The sequence below is a fragment of the Myotis myotis genome, unplaced genomic scaffold (assembly GCF_014108235.1).
Source record: "Myotis myotis isolate mMyoMyo1 unplaced genomic scaffold, mMyoMyo1.p scaffold_m19_p_7, whole genome shotgun sequence".
Lineage (NCBI taxonomy): Eukaryota > Metazoa > Chordata > Mammalia > Chiroptera > Vespertilionidae > Myotis > Myotis myotis.
In genome coordinates, this window is record NW_023416379.1 from 1,209,245 (window position 1) to 1,227,251 (window position 18,007).

Genomic DNA, 18,007 nt, shown 5'->3' on the forward strand with positions numbered 1-18,007 from the left:
CTCCTGCACGCCCCCCACTGGGGACTGAGCCTGCAACCCCGGCATATGCCCTTGACCAGAATCGAACCTGGGACCCTTGAGTCCACAGGCTGACGCTCTATCCACTGAGCCACACTGGCCAGGGCTCAGCGACCTTTTTTCCTTTCTGAGAAGCTGCTGGCACGCGTGCCACTCACTGCTGGCATCCACGGGAGGCTGCTGAGGGCAGGGCTGGCTGTTGGGAGCTGTCAGTCTCTCCTGAGCTGAGGGCCAGGGAGATGCAGAGCCAGGTGCCTTGGGAAGAGCTGGCTCCAGGGACAGCCCATCGGTTCTGGGAGGACTGTGGGTCTGGGTCCTTCCAATGAGCTCAGTCATTTGCACAGAACTTGGGACTTCGAAGCCCAAATAAAGACACCAACCCAGCCCAGCTCACCTACATCATAGCGGGCTCGCAGGCACCATCTCCCGGAAGGAAACTAGTCAGGATTTCAGGATCTCGGGTTTTTTATTGATTTCAGGAGGGAGGGAGGGAGGGAGAGGGAGAAGGAGAGGGAGAGAGAAACGTCCATGATGAGAGAATCATGGGCCGGCTGCCTCCCGCACACCCCCATGGGATTGAGCCTGCGGCCGGACATGTGCCTTGATGGGGAATCCTGCTGTGACCTCCTGGTTCATAGGTCAACGCTCCACCACGGAGCCACGCCGGTGATGAGCGAGCTCCTTGGGCTTGAACAAGGGCTGCCTGTCAGTTAGGAGCCACGAGGGGGGAGCACTGGGGGCACAGGGAGAGGGGACCCTGCCCTTCCGCCTCGCCCGGGGGCATCACGGGCAGCAGCAGGTGCCACATCCGCAGTGACCTCGGATGCGAACAGATGACCTTGAGCTCCATCACCGCGCGGGGAGGTGCGGGGCGTTCAGTATCCTCTTCCCAGGGGCAGGCGCGGGACCAGGACCGGAACTCGGACTCGAGGGAACAGAACCCGTGGGAGACTTCAGCTCCACCGTTCGGTGTAACGATGCGCACGGGAGTTGTTACCATTTATTGTCAGGTAGCCCAGTAACGCCCAGCTGGGCCGGCCACGGGGAGCGGGGAAGCCGATGCCTCGGGCTGGGGGCCTTGTCCGCCCGCTGGCTCTGCAGTCCCCCCTCCGGGGTGACAGTCCGGATGGATAGGAACTGTGGGTGGGAACGGCCAAGCGAGCGACCACTCTGGCCTGAGTAAGATGGTGAGGTTTGGACTTGGAGCTGAGGCTGTGTAGGAAGAGTCCGCGTCGTGGGAGCCCAGGGAGGGACATGAGCCACGGGAGCCACGGGAGCCACGGGCAGACTGGCAGGCAGACTGGGGTGGCCCCTGAGCCTTGCCTCCTGGTACCGGCGCCTTGGTGTATGCCCACCTCTGAGTCACCAAGCGGGACATGTGACATGCTCCTAACCAAGGGCCCGTGGAGACGTGTGGCTGCCACTCTGGGAATCACGGTACCGTATGTGAGACTCCATTTTGCTAGCAAACACCACTTCCCCACTGGATGGCCCTGAAGCAGCCACTGCCAAAAACTCTAGAGAAAAGGAAGTGGGTGCTGCCAGCATCCCGGTGAGCAGCTTTGCCCACTGCCCCCTCAGACCTACAGGTGAGAAGGCAGCTGCCAACACCCGGCGCAGCCCCTCCCCAGGCCTCTGACCCGCAGAGCTGTGTGGTCACAGACGGGAGTGCCTGCAGCCGCTGCAGCTGTAACTTGTGACACAGCGACGCATCGTGAACGCGTGCCGTTCGTCCCATGGACACACGTGGCGTGTGCCAGTGCACCGTGAAGGTTTTAATGGCTACGTGATTATTGTCTTATTATTTTTATTAATTGGAACATATCTTTATTCTTATTTTTAAATATATTTTTATTGCTTTCAGAGAGGGAGAGGGAGAGAGACAGAAACACCAATGATAGAGAATCACGGATCAGCTGCCTCCTGCACGCCCCACACTGGGGGCCGAGCCCACAACCCGGGCCTGTGCCCTGACACTCAACCACTGAGCACCAGCCGGGCTGACGTATCTTTAGAATATTTATAACCCGGGTCATTGATGCAGGAGGTAGACGGGAAGGTGTTTGCCTGGAGCTGCAATTGTTCTATACGCCTCAGCCCTCAGGCTGTAGCTGACACAGGTGAGCAGATAAAACGGAGGCTCCAGGGGCAGAGGGATTAGGTGCTGAGCCCTGAGCGCCTCCCGCTCCCAGGGGCTCCAGGGCCAGCTGGTCCTGCAAACAGCCTGAAGCAGCGGGCCGGCCAGGCTAAGTCACTTGCCTGAGGACAGGCTGGGATTTGAGCCCAAGTTAGGTTGCCCCCCAAACTTACATCCCTCCCACACACCCCGCTGTATACCCCCCAGTGTTATGCATCTGTGTGCTGTTACCAATGCACTTTTTAAATGACCGTCTTTAGATATTTTGTGATTTTCATCGTTACGTTGAGCGCGAGATAGTGGACATGCAAGCACCTTCCTGGATTCTTTCAGCAAATACTTTTAGTGTCGTTTAAGAATGTTACCGAGTGGGAAATTAATAACTAGTTTTGCTGGTTACTAGCTACGTTATTTTTTACTGTTCCCAGAAGCATTTGCATCACGAAGAACAGGGCGCTGTGTGTGTACAGTGGGGCGAGTGAGCTGAGATGTGTGTTCACCGAGTGCTTCACACCTACTGTGGGAGCATGGCTCTCAGAAAGAGAACCTGGCACGCCAGGACCCAAATGGTGGTTTAGAACTTTAATGAGTTCATGTGTCTCTCGTTCAGTTAAAAATCAATGAGACGCCACTAATGCCATTATCAGGGCTGGATGAGGCGATCCCGCCGCAGTATGCAGGGCTCAGCGCATGAACTGAACGTGAAAACACCTGCATTGATTTCCTTGGGAAAGACAAGCCCCGAGCACAGAGGTGCCCCGTGGGGGACGTAGAACCGGGAGGGCCCCCGCGCGCCCCCTTCTAGGGTCGCAGGGACCTGCCGCCGCCGTCAGCTTTGCCACGTGTGTCTAGGAGTAGATGTTCACGGTGGACACATTCCCTCTGACACAGGGAGCCTGTCACACGTGCAGAAATCACACAGGCGTTCTCCAGCGCGTCCCTGCTCAGCGAGGACTTGCCCAGCGTCCTGCCTGCCGACCGGGATGAAACTCACCCCCAACCACCTTCCCACCTGCTTTCCAAACCGTGGAGGGTCAACAGCTTCAGAGGCCGGTGCTGCTGGAGGTTTGCACAGCACTCGGTCCCTGCGCCGCGTCTGTGGGAGGTCCGGCTGCCGGGAGAAGGAGCCTGGCGTTCCCACGGCCTGGGACCGAGTGGACGCAGATGTGTGTGTCCGACCACAGGGTGGGGGTGGGGGGCAAGGGCTGCTGCAGGGACCTCGCCCCACGGAGGGGATGCGCCCCAGTTCGGCCCCCGCCCCAACTTGAGAAAGCGCTGTCACCCCAGGAGCTGACTCCGAGGTGTCCTCCACAGTTCAGACAGGAGTGGCCGTGGGCCTCTCACCCTCGCCTGAGCCATCCCTGCAGCCGGACAGGAAGTTCATGTAAGGAATGTTTTAGCCCTGGCCTGTGTGGCTCAGTGGATAGAGCGTCGGCCTGTGGACTGAGGGGTTCAGGGTTCGATTCCCCGTCAGGGCATGTGGCTGGGTTGCAGGCTCAATCCCCAGTGGGAGGCGTGCAGGCGGCAGCTGATGGATGACTCTCTCATCATTGATGCTTCTCTCTCTCTCTGTCCCTTCCTCTCTGAAATCAGTAAAAACATATTTAAAAGAAAAAGAAAGAGTTAAGATGTGGGGACTGGTTTGCAGGAGGGTCTGTCTGCAGGGCCTGGCGCCAGCGTCCCAGCCAGTGGGCCCCGGAGTGCGCTTCGCTGCGGCTGGAGCCAGGAGCAGGGGGTCCCAGGACCTAGTTTCTCTCTTCCCAGGGCGCCCTGGGGGCGGCAGGAGCAGGGCTGCTCCAGGGCCTGCGGGGGGTGGGGGGTGGGGGGTGGGGGGGGGAGGGGAGCTGCGTGCTCATGAGCGCCCCCTCCGCCTGAGGGCCCCCGCGGGGCTATTTACTCTCATTTGTTTCTGCCTTTATTTCCCCGGCTCCTTGCGCTCTGGCTCACCCCCCTCCCCCCGCTGTGCTCCCCCTCCTGGGCCGCACACCCCGGCCTCTCAGGATCCCAGGTCGCGGGCAGGGACCCCAGGACGTGGGCTCGGAGCCCCAGGCTGCCCACCTGCCCGCCCGCCGCGCAGCACTTGCGTCCATCTCCAGGACACGAGTTCGGAACTGGGGACCTCGGCTCCCGGATAAGCCTGGGCTCTTGGTGCCCCACTGCCCCGGGGGGTTGGGGTTGGGGATGTGGCCCCGTGAGCATCGGGTGGGATCAGGCGGCTCCTCAGAAAACCCTGCCTCGGACTGATGTCAGCACATCTGCTCTGCATCGCCCACAACCACCCTGTGCTCCCCACAAGGGTCCCCTCCTGTGTGGCCCCGGGGGGTGGGGGGGTCACTGGTCTGAAGCGGCTGCTCCACATGGAGCCACACTCCCTGCAGCAGGCCTGTCCCTGCACAGCAGCCGAGCTGAGAGGCGGGAAGGTCACAGGTGGTCGGCAGCCAATCCCCCTGACAATGGTTTTACGAGGTGTCTCCATGTCAAAGGGGAGATAACTGCATCTTATCTAAGTCACTGTCCTCCCCGCCCAGCCCCCCCAAGGCCCTGGTGTTCACTCCGGCTGCCTCTGAGCGAGGAGACGAGGAGAAGGGAGGGGAGTGTGCCCCCTTCAATGGTCCCTTTAACTGTAAATGTAAATGAAACCCTAGAATTTAGGGGGAGACTGTCCAGGGCTCCTGCTTTGGTGCCGGTTTCTGTTGCAAAGAACCTGTTCCTGACGAGACAGTTGCTCGGTGTCATTGTCGGTGCTTAGAGACGGACCTTGCGGGTCTGGTCATCTGCTGGCTTACAGTTTCCCTCGGAGACGTCCCTGCACACACGCTGTGATGGGAAGTGACCCAGCGTGGGGTCAGGAGGCGCCTGGAGGCCCACCCAGGAGGGCGCCCGAGGGGCTGCCAGGCCAGAGCTCCGGGAAGGGAGCTGGAAAGTCTCTGTTCCCCTGGATTTTGACAAATGCGTCCCCTTTGCAGCCACGGGTTCTGGAGAGCAGTGACCCCAGCAGCTGGGTTCCTGCTACAAGGGAGGTTTTGGTAGAGATGGTGATGCTGTTTTTTTAAACACTGTCTTGATTTTTAACCTCATTTTTACCTGGAACGAGCCCTGTCCACGAGCGCTTGCCCGCTGGCTTCCCGTCGGTGTCCTGATGCCGCGAACAAAGTGATCGGCAGGAACCACATCTCAGTGAGAAAAGCCACGGCTTCTGTTCTCCCCCCTTCCCTGGGCGCCTCGCACCCCGCGAGGAACCCCGTCTCCGGCATGCTGAGCGTGCAGGCCTCGCTGGGAGTGCGCAGCACGCGTGATGGACCCCCGGAGGGTGAAGCCAGTGTTCCCCGTGCTGGAGGTTTGGGGACACAGATGGTCAAGTGGGGCTGCCAGGAAGTTTGTAGGTTCCAGTCACTTCACGTGATCAAATCATAGGTCACGAAGACCACACGGTAGGTTCATCCGCACAGTGTCAGGCGCCGTGTGGAAGCAGCATTTTTGAGCGACTAGGAGAGGCCGATAGCTGGCAGGCGTGTGGAACTCGTGCCAGCACCCTGGGTGCCGGTGGTGCCGGCTGGCGGAGGTGACCACCGGGAACTGGGCGGGCCTGGAGGTGCCGGCCCCTGGCTTTGAGGTCTGCAGGCTTCCTCCACCGCCAGGTCCTCTCCGCTCCTCGCCTAAGCGTTCTCGGATGCTCGCCGTGCCAGGCACCCGTCTGCCAACCCACCCTTCTCTCTGGGCAAAGTGCCGAGGGCATGTGCTGGGGGTGGGCGTCCCCTGGGCGTCCACAGCTTGTTCTGTGGGGGTTCCTAGGCGCCCACCCTCCGCTCTGGGTTTTACAGGTGATTTTATCCTTCACGCGACCCCGTCTGTAGTCACGTGCTCTTTCCATGGAAATGTCTAATGAGCTGTTGTGCCAGCTTGCAGATTTCTTACGTAATCTGTGCAATTTATTCCGTCATCATGAAAAGTTAATTTCTAGAGAAGTCATAAGCGTTGTTGGCCGAGGGACTTTATTTTTAAAATATGTTTTTATTGACTTGAGAGAGAGAAGGGAGAGGGAGAGAGAGAAACATGGATGAGAGAGAAACATCGACGGGCTGCCTCCGCACGCCCCTCCCTGGGGATCGAGCCCGTCACTGGCAGGAAAGCTCAGAGGGGCCGCGATGACCCGTGTCCTGAGGTCCCGTGAGAGCAGCCCGCCTGGCGGTTCGGCACAGGCTCCTGGGGGGAAGAAGGAAGAATTGCTGTCTCCGGCGCTTTACCTGCTGTGTGTGGTTTCATGAAAGTCCTTTGCTGCACGTCTTGCTGTGTTGTGTTCTGGACTTTTCTTCACCAGACGTGGTTCAGGCACATCTGGGGCCCCCTCAGCTGGAGGGGGGCCGGCTTTCTGGTTTGCTCTCCTGTCCCGTGGGGTCCTGGGACCGTGTCCAGTGCGCTGCGCCCTCCAGACGGGCTGGGCAAGGCGGGGCCTTCGCACCCGGGTGCCAGGGCACACGGTCCCCGCCTGTGAGACGGGCCGTATCAGGGCCTGGGTGTTGGGCTGGAGGGGCCGCAGGTTGGCTTTGCAGCGAGCGTTTGTCTCCTGGCTGTGGTCTCCGGACCGGGGACCACATGGTCTCACGACGGTGGACTCAGCTTCCACGAAACACGTCGGTCAAAATAAATCTCTCATCTTGAACCAGGAAAGCGGTTTTCTTTTTTTTTTTTTTCCTTTTATTTATTTTTCTTTTTTGTTTGTTTGTTTTGTTTTTATTTATTTTTTATTTTTTATTTTTTTTACTGCTTAAAGTATTACAAAGGGTATTACGTATGTGTCCTTTTTTTTTCCCCTCCCTTGACAATCCCCTGGCCTCCCCTACCCCCCAGTGTCTTATGTCCACTGGTTATGCTTATATGCATGCATACAAGTCCTTCGGTTGATCTCTTACCCCCCTCCCTCCTGCTCCCCAACCCTCCCCGGCCTTCCCGCTGCAGTTTGACAATCTGTTTGAGGCAGCTCTGCCTCTGTATCTATTATTGTTCAAAAGTTTATAATGGTCTCTATTATCCATGAATGAGTGAGATCATGTGGTATTTTTCCTTCATTGACTGGCTTATTTCACTTAGCATAATGCTCTCCAGTTCCATCCATGCCGTTGCAAATGGTAAGAATTCCTTCTTTTTTACAGCAGCATAGTATTCCATCGTGTAGATGTACCACAGTTTTCTAATCCATTCATCTACTGATGGGCACTTAGGCTGTTTCCAGATCTTAGCTATGGTGAATTGTGCTGCTATGAACATATGGGTGCATATATCAGGAAAGCGGTTTTCTTAGATAAAGTCAGGAACATGGGCTCCTGAAGAAACAGCCACAGCAAAGCAGGGCCCACGGAGAGCAAGCCACTGCCTCCACGGAAGGCGGGGCTCGGCCCTTCTCACGGACGGTCCCGGCCTCCCCTGTACCCAGTCACCCCTGCACTTGGCCACCCCTGCACCCGGTCACCCCTGCACCCGGTCACCCCTGTACCTGGTCAGCCATGCACCCGGTCAGCCCTACACCTGGTCAGCCATGCACCCGGTCAGCCCTGCACCTGGTCACCCCTGCACCCTGCCTGCCCTGCACCCCGAGAAGGTGCCGCGTGGGGAAGCGTTCACTCGGGCAAGAGCGGGAAAGATCTTGGTAGATGACTTAGGAGACTTCGTGGAGATTTCAAGACAAGGATGGAAGTTTAAAAAGAAAGCTGGACAGTGAGGCTCTGGAGGTTTCCACCCAGGAAGGACTCACAGGTTCCCTGAGCCCAGGAGACACGTCTAAGGGGGTCCCGGCCCCAGACCCTGGGCTCTCCTGTGGATTTCCTATCTGTTTCCTGCCCAATAAGCACACGCAGTTCGTACGCATCCCCAGTGTCTGCAGAGGCCAGACCAGGACCCGTGGGAAGCGATGGCCAGAGGGACTGTGGTGATGCCCACAGGTGAGCCCTGGGGCAGCTGGCCTCCTGGGAGGGACGCTAGGAGCTTTGCCACCTGTGTTTCCAGCAGGAACCTTCCGGCAGGACCTTGAGGTGGTGCCCCCCAGGCCCCCCAGCTGCCGCCGGCCCCAGGCTGTGGGCTCCTGCCTTTCATCTGGGCTCTGCCTGCCCGGAGCCTGTTTGGTTTGCTCCCCGAAGGCAAACAGACCCCTCAGCACTGCCTCCCAGGAGCTGGCCGAGACTGTTCGCGGGAAGGTGAGAAAAAATAAAACCGAAATGGAAAGAAGTGCCGCTGGGAATTCAATCCGAACCAGTGTTCGGAGAGCTGAGGCCCTGTGTCCACCAGGAGGGCAAACCCTGCTTTAGGGGACGACCCAGGAGAACATTCAAGAAACATGGAGCCCGCAGGTGTGCTCAGTGGGTGAGCGTCGACCTATGAACTGGGAGGTCACGGTTCGATTCCCGGTCAGGGCACAGGCCCGGGTTGCAGGCCTGATCCCTGGTGGGCCGTGCAGGAGGCGGCCGATCCATGATTCTCTCTCATCATGGATGTCTCTCTCCCTCCCTCTCCCTCCCTCCCCTGTCCTCCATTACTCTTTCATGAATAATTATTTGTGTCTACGTTGCGCCCCCAAACTTTGAAACTAGGCAGAATCCACAGGGCCACAGAGGAGTGTCTTGTTCCCGCCGTGCAGGGGACGGGGCCACGCGTGGGAACCCGTTGCAGCTGACGGCACCCCTCGCCGTTCCGTGGATTTAGCAACACCTCTGTCCTGGTTTATGGCTCCGGCTGCTGATTGCTGTGGCCACACGCGCCATCGGACCCTGTCACCCTGCAGGCGCCCCCTATGTCGGCGCCCCGGGTCCAGCGGCTGCGAAGTGAGGCTGAGCTCCGTGTGGCACAAATGGCATCAGCGACCTCGAGCAGGCACACGCCAAGTGGAGTCCCTGGTTCTAGGAACCGACCGGAGCCGCCTCTTCGATCCAGGATCAAACTTTGGTTCTGCCTCTTGCTGGGAAGACACCTTCCGCTGTGTTTACAGGGTGCAAACATGGACTCCATCCGACGAGGGCGATTTAACATGAATTCCCTTCTCCGATTTGCTGTCTGTTTAGACCCAGCTCTGGCGGCCATTCAGGACGGTTGTTTGAACCCGGGACCCAATGCTGGAGTGAAGGTGGCTCCCTCTCCCCTTGGGGGTCTGGGTGGCCGTGGACTTGTGCCAGCAGGCTGTCCCGGGAAGTCCCCGGGGATGTCGGGGTCTGGGAGGGTTAGGGGACCGGCCTCGCCCAGCCCCGCACTCAGCTGTGGGCCATGGGGAGGGTGGGCCTGCACCCCACCCCCCAGCAGGCAGCCAGCCTGAGGCCTCCCCCTCCCTTCCCTCCCTCTCAGCTCAGCTCAGCGTGGGTGTCAGGGAAATCATTAAGGCCCGGCGCCCCCACACCTGGGCGGGGTTCCCTGCTGTAACTTTATGGCCCCAGGAGGCAGGTTTGACGCCAGGAATAGCTTCTGCCAACAGCTGCAGAGAGCCTGCTCCCCAGACAGTAAAATGTAAAGAGGGAGGAGAGGCGGCCTTTGAAGTTTACAAAACAGCATGGCTTTGACCACTTCCTCTTTCCTCTTCAATTGGTGTCCCAGGTGTGCGTCCCCCCATCAGGGCTGCGGGCTCCCGGCGCTCTCCCAGGCCCCCCCGCCTGCCTCGGGGACCTCACTGTGAGGAGCCAAGGTGAGTCACCGGCTGCAGGGACCACTGCGGGGATCCGCGTGCACAGGACATGCACCCACACGCGCGCAGCTCGGGCTCAAGGTGAAGGTTAAAGTGCAGGCCACCCTGGGGCCCACGTCCTCCCAGGTCTTCACTCTGTTCTGGGCCATTTTCCTTTTTTTATTTTTTATTTAAATATGTGTTTATTGATTTCAGAGAGAGGAAGGGAGAGGGAAAGGGAGAGAGAGAAACATCAATGATGAGAGAAAATCATGGATCGGCTGCCTCCTGCACACCCCACACTGGGGACCAAGCCCGCAACCTGGGCACGTGCCTCTGACGGGAATTGAACCCTGACCTCCTGGCTGATAGGTTGACGCTCAACCACTGAGCCACACCGGCCGGGCTGGGCCATCTTACTTCTGTCAAAGGAACACTGAGGACATGAATCGAAGCTTCCATTACCCCTTCTTCGTGTTTCTGTACCTCGATTTCCACCTCTAATGCTTTTCCTTTCCACTTTGCTTTCCACATATTTTGTTGTTTAAAAAGGACTTGAGAATTTTAGTTGTTCTGTCACTTTTGTTCAGTTTAGCATGAACTGTCTCGGAGGTGTGCGCGTGCACATGTGTGTGTTTGCATGTATGTGCGTGTGCATGTGTGTGCTTGCATGTGCGCACGCGCTCGGGCATGACTCCACAGCATTGGTCCCCAGGAGGCCGCGCCGGGCCAGGGCGTTGCGTCTCCGGTTGGAACACGCGGCGGGAAAAGCATAAAAGATGCTTTTAGATGCCGCAGCCCCACGCATCGGGCAGCTTTGTGACTTCTGGGTGATTGACTCCTTTCGCTTCACGGATGGCCATGACTTTCTGGTTAATGAAACGCAGGCAGAACGGACGGCGTGTCGAATGTCTGGTGTTGAATCTGAAGCAAGAACTGGGCTCGTTGTGAAAGGCCGGCACGGAACCGGAGAGGACAACGGTGCCCCGGCGCGTCCTGTGTCCCCTGAGCGTGGGGGGAGCAGCACCCGGCCTCTCCTCCTCACGGGAAATGAGACCAGACCGCCCCCCTCCCCCCCACACACACACCCAGGTCCTCACGGTGCGTCACCCGGGGGCCTGGTCTCTCGACCTCAGACCCATCCCTTACCCTCCTGGGCTCCGTTCCCCGTCGGGAAAGCTGGGTCCAGACCTCCTCTCTCCAGGGCTGTCGCCTCTAGTCCCTGTGACCACTCACCTGTGAACGTAACCCGACCCCGTGACCCTGGGCCTTTAGTTCCCCGATTGCCCCCGCGTGCTGGTGGCTGCCGTGTGGACAGAGGCAAAGGGATGGCCCCCGACGTCAGAAAGTCCGTGGGAGGCGCTGGCAGGTGGTGCACAGCACCCCACGGGCGGGGGAGCCGAGGCCCCGGCTCCAGCCTGACTTTCCGCCCGCCCCTGACGGTGGAACGTTTATGTTACGGGGTCACTGGTAGCAGTTCGCGTGGAGCCATCGACTCGGGGAGCACGTAACTTGTGAAATGTTTCGGCGCCGGCCGACCGCGTTGGAAGCGGGTGGGTCTGGGGAACTGTCTCAGGAGACCCGACAGCGAATTCCCCCAGAAGAGGGTCAAGTTCCAGGCCTTTCCCGGGACCCTAAACCCGAGTCCTTGGGGACAAGCTGTCCCAGTTCCCGGTCATACCAAATTGCCGCGTATTTTTAATTATCTCAGACGTTCTCTCCCCCGGGGAGCGGGCTGGGCGGCCCCTTTGATCCTCGGGTTATGCTAATGGGGCAGCAGGAAGCCCCCCCTGCCACCCTCTGGGGCTCAGCTCAGCACCATTCATCTCCTGCTTGATTAAGGCCCTGACTTGAAAGGTCCGGGCGCTCGGCCTGTTTACATCAGCTGTACCCTCAGAAGGGAAAATACTTCAGGGAAAGTGTTTAAGGGACTCACTGGTTAATTAGAATCCACAGTAAGACTGGGGACTTTTAGATTTCCCAGGTCCGCAGGTTTTTCTGTAAAGGTTGGGGGCGGGGTGGGGGTGGCGGCGGGCTTCACCCTCCTTTATGGAACCGGGGACCACCCCCGCCATCACCTTTCCTCCCACATCCTCTTACCCATCGCCACAGACCCCTCTCTCTAATCTGATGATGTGACAGCCCGCCCACCCACCGGCGATGCCACCCACCCACCGGCGATGCCACCCACCCACTGGCGATGCCACCCAGCGCCCGCCAGGCAGTCAGACCTGGGTGGTTCTCACGGCCACGCTGGTGCCTCCAGGACAGAACATGGCCTCTGTCCGCCGAGGGCTCAGCTCTGTCCACTTTGCCGGCCTTTTCCATGACGATGGCTGATTGCCAGCCGCTGCCTCGCCGAGTTGGGAAGAAAGCCGGCCCCAGGCCCGTCAGGGTGAAGAGAAAATGGCCCGTTTTACTTCACTCACTGGGCCCGTGGTGAAGGAGGGCTCACTCGGGTGTGGCCCAGTCTGTGGGTGTCGACAAAGGCGTGATGCCGGCTGTCCACCATTGCAGTGTCAGTCGGGGTGCTTGTTCTGCCCTGAAACTCCCCTGGGATCCCCCTCATCACCCTCCTCCCTCCCTCTCACCCGGGAGCCTCTGACAGTCACTGTCCCCACAGCCTCCCTTCTCCAGATCGTCCTGGCGTTGGGCCTGCAGCCTCAGGAGGTGGCTTCTCTCATTAGTGACACACATCTAGGTCCCTCCTCGTCCTTTTTAGCCCGAATAACGTTCCCCATCTGGAGGGAACTGTGTCTTTACCCACCACCCACCGGTGGACCGGCGGCTGCTCCCCAGCGTCGTCCGTTGTGCCTGAAGCTGCCGTGCCCCCAGGGGCCGCCATCGTGTGGGTGTACGTTTCCAGTTCCTTTGGGGGATCGTGGGGAGCAGGGCTGCTGCGCTGGAGGGGAGTGTGTTGGCTTCTGTAAGACGCCGCCCCCCCATCCCTCGGCACCTGTACCAGGTGCACCCCCACAGCGCGTGGGGCTGTCACGTCCCAGACTGTGGCCACTCCACCGGGGGCTGGGGGTCCCCTGGTTTTCACTTACATTTCCCAGACGACATATGCTTATTTGTCACCTGTATATCTTCTTTGGTGAGGTGTCTGTTAAGGTCTTCGGCCCATTTTGTTTTATATATTTTTTAATTGATTTTCAGAGAGAAAGGGAGAGGGAGAGAGAAACATCCATGAGAGAGAATCATGGATCGGCTGCCTCTACACATGCCCTGCTGGGGACTGAGCCTGCAACCCGGCCATGTGCCCTGACCGGGAACCGAACCTGTGACCGCTGGGCCACACGGGTCAGGGCAGCCCGTTTTTAATTGTACTGTTTTCTTATTGTGGATTTTTAAAGAGTCTTTGCATATTTTCAGTACAAGTCCTCAGATATGTTTTTGCAAATACAGGGTGTCCCCAAATATGTATACACACTGTGACAGCTCAGTTTTGAAAATGAAATGCATTTAGTAAGCACTGCCTTATGACTATTCACAGTGAGTGTAGACAGGTTTGGGGCGCCCCGTGTTTTCTCCCGCCTGCGGCTTGTCGCTTTAGTCCGTCATCGGCGTCTGTCACGGAGCAGACGCGTGTACCTTTTAACGACGCTGTTCAGGTTACCCTTCTCTGTCCTTCTTGGGTTGGGCTGCTGTTCGTGTAGCATCTTAGACTCTCATGGCCAGACCGGGGCACCTAGGTCTTCTCCTGCGTTATCTTCGTAGAAGTTTATCGTTTTCATTCGCATTTAGGGCTGTGATCCGTTTTGAGTTGATTATTTCATGAAAAAGCCCGAGGTCTGTGTTTAGATTTTTCCGCAGGCTGCTTCAGATTTCCTACACAGACACCCAAGGCGTCTGCAGTGAAGTCGGTTTTACTCCTTTCCTTCCAGTCGCCACGGCTCCTACACCCTCTTTCTTTTATTGCACGAGGCCGTCCGGTTCGGGGCGAGTTAGAGGGTGGGAGCGCACACCGCTGCCTCCTTCCCTGTCTTAAAGGGGAAGCACCCTGGCTTCAGCCGCTGAGCGTGATGCCAGCAGCGGGCTCTGTGTCCACGGTGGGTGCTCTTTACGAGGTGGAGGAAGCTGCCCTCCGTCCCCGCTTGCAGAAGGACTGACGGGATACGATGGGGGATAGCACTTGGCCAAAGCCCTTTTCCTTTTTTAAAGTCTATTTAAAAAATATTTTCATTGATTTTTAGAGACAGAGGAAGAGAGACGGATAGAGAGAAACATAGGTGAGAAACATCGACCAGCTGCTTCCTGCACGGCCCCTACTAGGGAACAAGCCCGCAACCCGGGCATGTGCCCGACTGGGAATCGAACCAGTGACCTCCTGGTTCATGGGCCAACATTCAAGCACTGAGCCACACCGGCCGGGCAAGCAGAATTCCTTTTTCTGCATCCCTGGACTTCTCTGGCCTGTTACTAGGGTGGTGCACATGGACTGATTTTGAAGATTGAGCCAGCCTTGCCTCTCTGGAAATTCGACTTGTCTGTGGCGTCTTGCTAGACTCGATTTGCTCACATGTTGTTGGGAACTTCTGTGTCTGCATTCTTGAGAAGTAACCTTTTTTGGGGGGAATGTGCTGTCTTTCTCTGCTTTTGGTACCAGGGCAACACTAGCTTCATGACAGGAGCAGAGCGGCGTCCCCTCCTCGTCGGTTCCCTGGGCGAGGTTGTGTGAAATGTCGCGTTCATTCTCCTGTGAATGTTAGATAAAATTCTCTTGCGAAACCACCTGGGTCTGGAAGTGTCCAAGTTCAATGTCCTGGGTGGTTCTAAGACTCCTCATGTCGTAAGGTCACTCTTCTCATCTCGGCTGGTTGGTGGTGGGTGGGTTTTGAGGCGGCTCCGTTTGCTCTGCGTTGTCAGCGTGTGAGTGTGAGTGCGCACCCCCTTCCTGCGCTGCTGCCGGCGGCAGAGTCTGCGGTCTTGTTCCGTTCCCGACGCAGCGATTCATGGCTGTCTTTCTTGTTTGTCGGTCTTGCTAGAGGCTTGTAGGTTTTTACTGAGTTTTTCCCAAAGAGCTGCCTTGGTTTCACGGATGCAGTTTTTCTATTTTTAATTTCACCGAGTTATGTTCTTATCTTCATTGTCTTCTCCCTTCTCTGCCTTTGGGGTTATGTGCCCTGACCAGGAATCGGACCGTGGCCCCTGCTCATAGTCAGCGCTCAACCACGGAGCCACGCCGCCGGGCACGTTCACATCTCTTCACGCTGTTACCGACTTCCTTCTCAGCGCCCTCCAGCCGCAGCTCGCAGAGTTCGCTACGTGTGTTTTCATTTTAACTCTGTTCAGTATGCCTTTAATGTCCTCGAGCCTCCTCTTGGACCCACGGATTATATGGGGGGTTGCTGGCTGCTTCCCCCCGATGCTCTTTTCCTGGTCTCCCCCCACCCGCTGCTCCGTCCGTGGCTGAGATGCGGGGATGGGTCCTGCCTTAAGGGGTCGAGGAGGCCAAACCTGGACCCGGAGAAAGAGCTTGGCTTCTAACGAGGCCTGACCCCACCCCGTCCTGAGGGAGAGGGGCCCCCAGGGGGACCACGTGCATCTCCTAGCATGGGTTACCCCTGAAGACACGGGCGGAAATCCGTCTTCTCGAAACTGACGCAAGCACGCAGATTTTAAGGAGTAAAAGCGATTTAGCAAGAACATGTGATTTCAAAGAAACTGCTCTCGATGCCAGCTGGGGCCCAGATGGCTGTGGGCTCCTTCCCTCCGATAGCAGGGAGGTAGGTAGAGGTCCCCCATCCCTGTGGGGGGAAGTAGGTAGGGATCCCCATCCCTGTGCAGGGAGGTAGGTAGGGATCCCCATCCCTGTGCAGGGAGGTAGGTATGGGGTCTCTTGTCCCCTACGACTGAACAGGTACCCCGTGTTCACAGGTAGTCAAGCCCAGACCCTGGCCCAGGTCCTGCCCTGAGTGGTGGGAACTTGAACTTGGATCACTGGTCCCAGGTCAGGTGACAGCTCCCCAAGGATGCAGGGTGGCGGCAGGACTGGGGGAACCTGGCCTTTTCTTGGAGCCCCTGGAGCAAGGCTCCCTCAGAATGAGGGTGTGTGAAGGGGGGGCAGCCACAGCCGGCTTTCCCAGCACAGAGCTTGGAGCTGCGCCAGGCCTGCCTGGTCTCCCTGCCTCTGGTCTCCCTGTCCAGGTCTCCCGCTCATGTGCTGGGTGGCAGCTCCGAGGGGCCAGGTCCTGGGAGAGCCGTGTTAGGTGGAAGGCCTCTCCCCCGAGACACCACGCGGCCCCCACCAGCCCCTGGGTGCGGAGGGTGACACCCTGCTCATTTGTGGAGAAAAGTGTCTCCCTGTTTCAGTGACCCCTTCAGGCCCCGCATTAGCCCCTGAACGAGGCAGCCGCAGTTTTGACGGAAGAGAGACATGCGGCCTTTCTTGTTGCCATTTAGGGGCTAGTGATGCCTGTTCCCCTAGAATCAGGGCGCAGAGGTGAGGAACTGGCAACATGGCGGGAGGTGGCTGGCCGGGGGCAGGCAGAGGCGGACGCTGCTGGGCCCCAGGCCAGGCTGGGACCCGTGAACTGCTCGGCGGTCAGGGGACCCTCAGCGGGCGTCCGTGCATAGCAAGCGGGTTTGGTCGGCGTTTCTGGTGGAAATACAGGTGTTTGCTGCGTCCTCTCCCCACTCCATGCCCATCTCGAGGGCAGGAGGCTTCTCTCCGCTGAGCTGGGTTTGCCCAGGAGCTCACCTCCTCCTGCGGGAAGCCCCCCTGGATTTACAGCCGTCACCGGTCCTGCCACGCGGGCGGAAAGGGCCCTCCCTGGAGTGCATTCCTCAGCGGCTTGAGCTCCCTGACGGCTGTGTGTCCTCCGCAGCCCCCAGCGCTTTTCCTGGAAGCGCAATCTGTCAAGCAGCTGCTGCGGGAGCTAATAAAGCCTGTTTGTTTCTGCCGTGGTGTTGGCTGTTTGCAGTTTCACGTGGATGGAGACAAACGGCGGCTGGGCTCTCGGCACCTGTCTCATCCAGCGGGACAGGCGCCTGTGCGGGGCCACTGCCCTTGTCCCCTCACCCCTCTCCGAGCCCCCCGGGCCGTGCTGGGCTCCCCTGGACCGCGTTGGGGCTCCCCCGGGGCTCCCTGGGCCTCGCTTCAGCTGCTCTGGCCTCACCAGGAGAAGCGACGGGAATGGAAGGATGACGTCCCCTGGGGCCCACGCAGGGCCCCCTGGGTGGGTGTGACATGGTTTTGCTTTGTTGGCTCTAGATTCTGTGTCCCCCAAACAAACCAGCGCCAGCCATTACCCCACATCCTCCCAGAGCTGTGTGGGGTCCGCCATCACCACTCAGGTGTCAGGTGGAGGGGACATCCTTGTGCTGTCACTGGAGGGCCCATAATTTCACCCAAAGGTGACCCACAGGTCCCTGGCCCCTGGACCTGATGGGGCTGCAGGGAATCCTGCACAAGACAGTCTCCCTGCCTCTGTCCCCCGTCCCCGGCAGCCCGCCTGCAGGAGGCAGCCGCTGACAGCTGTGGCGAGAGGGGGCAGCAGTACTTGTGGCCTGTGTTCCAGGTCCCACGCAGCTTCTCTGTGGGCGCCTGTCCCTCCCCCTTCCCACGGCCTCTGAGTCCGTCGCCATCTCGCCAGGATGGCCAGTCAGAGACAGGCCGGAGAGCCCGCAGCGGCCGGCAGGGTGGACGGCGCCCCGTCAGGAGGCACCCTCTCCCGGGCACCGCAGCCCAGCTCTCGGCGAGGCCCTGTGAGTGAGCTGGCTGTTGGGTGCTCGGAAGGAGCAGAAGGAAACGTGCCTTCCTGGGCGGCAGTAATGGGTGGGTCCCATATGCTTCCTGCAAAACCCACGCAGCGCGTCCACGGTGGGGCCCGCAGGCGGGTCTGCGATGCTCTCTTCTCCGCGGCCACAGGCGTTTCTCAGGATGACAGGAGCCCAAGGCGCCCAGCGAGGCGGGCCACACTGAGGCCTCCCAGCAGCGCGTGCGGGGGTGCCGGCCTGACAGCTCGCTGTTTGCTTTTCTCAGTTTGCTGCTACCCCGCGGAGACCGTGGAGAGGAGGGCCCGGCCAGATGTGGGTCCCAGGGCCGGGCTGGAGGTCGGGCCCTGCCGTCCTGGTCTGGGAGCCGCACAGTGAGGCTCTGTCTTAGGTCTGGGGGGCGGGGCGAGGGGCCAGCGGGGAACTGGCCGGGAATGCACAGGATGGTCCTGACCTGTGGGAGGGCTGCCTGGAAGCGGTGTCGCCATTAACGC

The 18,007-nt window shown here is 59.1% G+C and overlaps 1 long non-coding RNA gene across 1 annotated transcript; it reads left to right on the forward strand.

Annotated features, from left to right (window-relative positions):
• Positions 1-7,320: 7,320 nt before the first annotated feature.
• On the forward strand, positions 7,321-16,693 carry LOC118659816. Its single transcript, XR_004968714.1, has 3 exons — positions 7,321-9,815; positions 14,929-15,523; positions 15,675-16,693. It is a non-coding gene; the product is annotated as an uncharacterized LOC118659816 (long non-coding RNA).
• Positions 16,694-18,007: the final 1,314 nt, after the last annotated feature.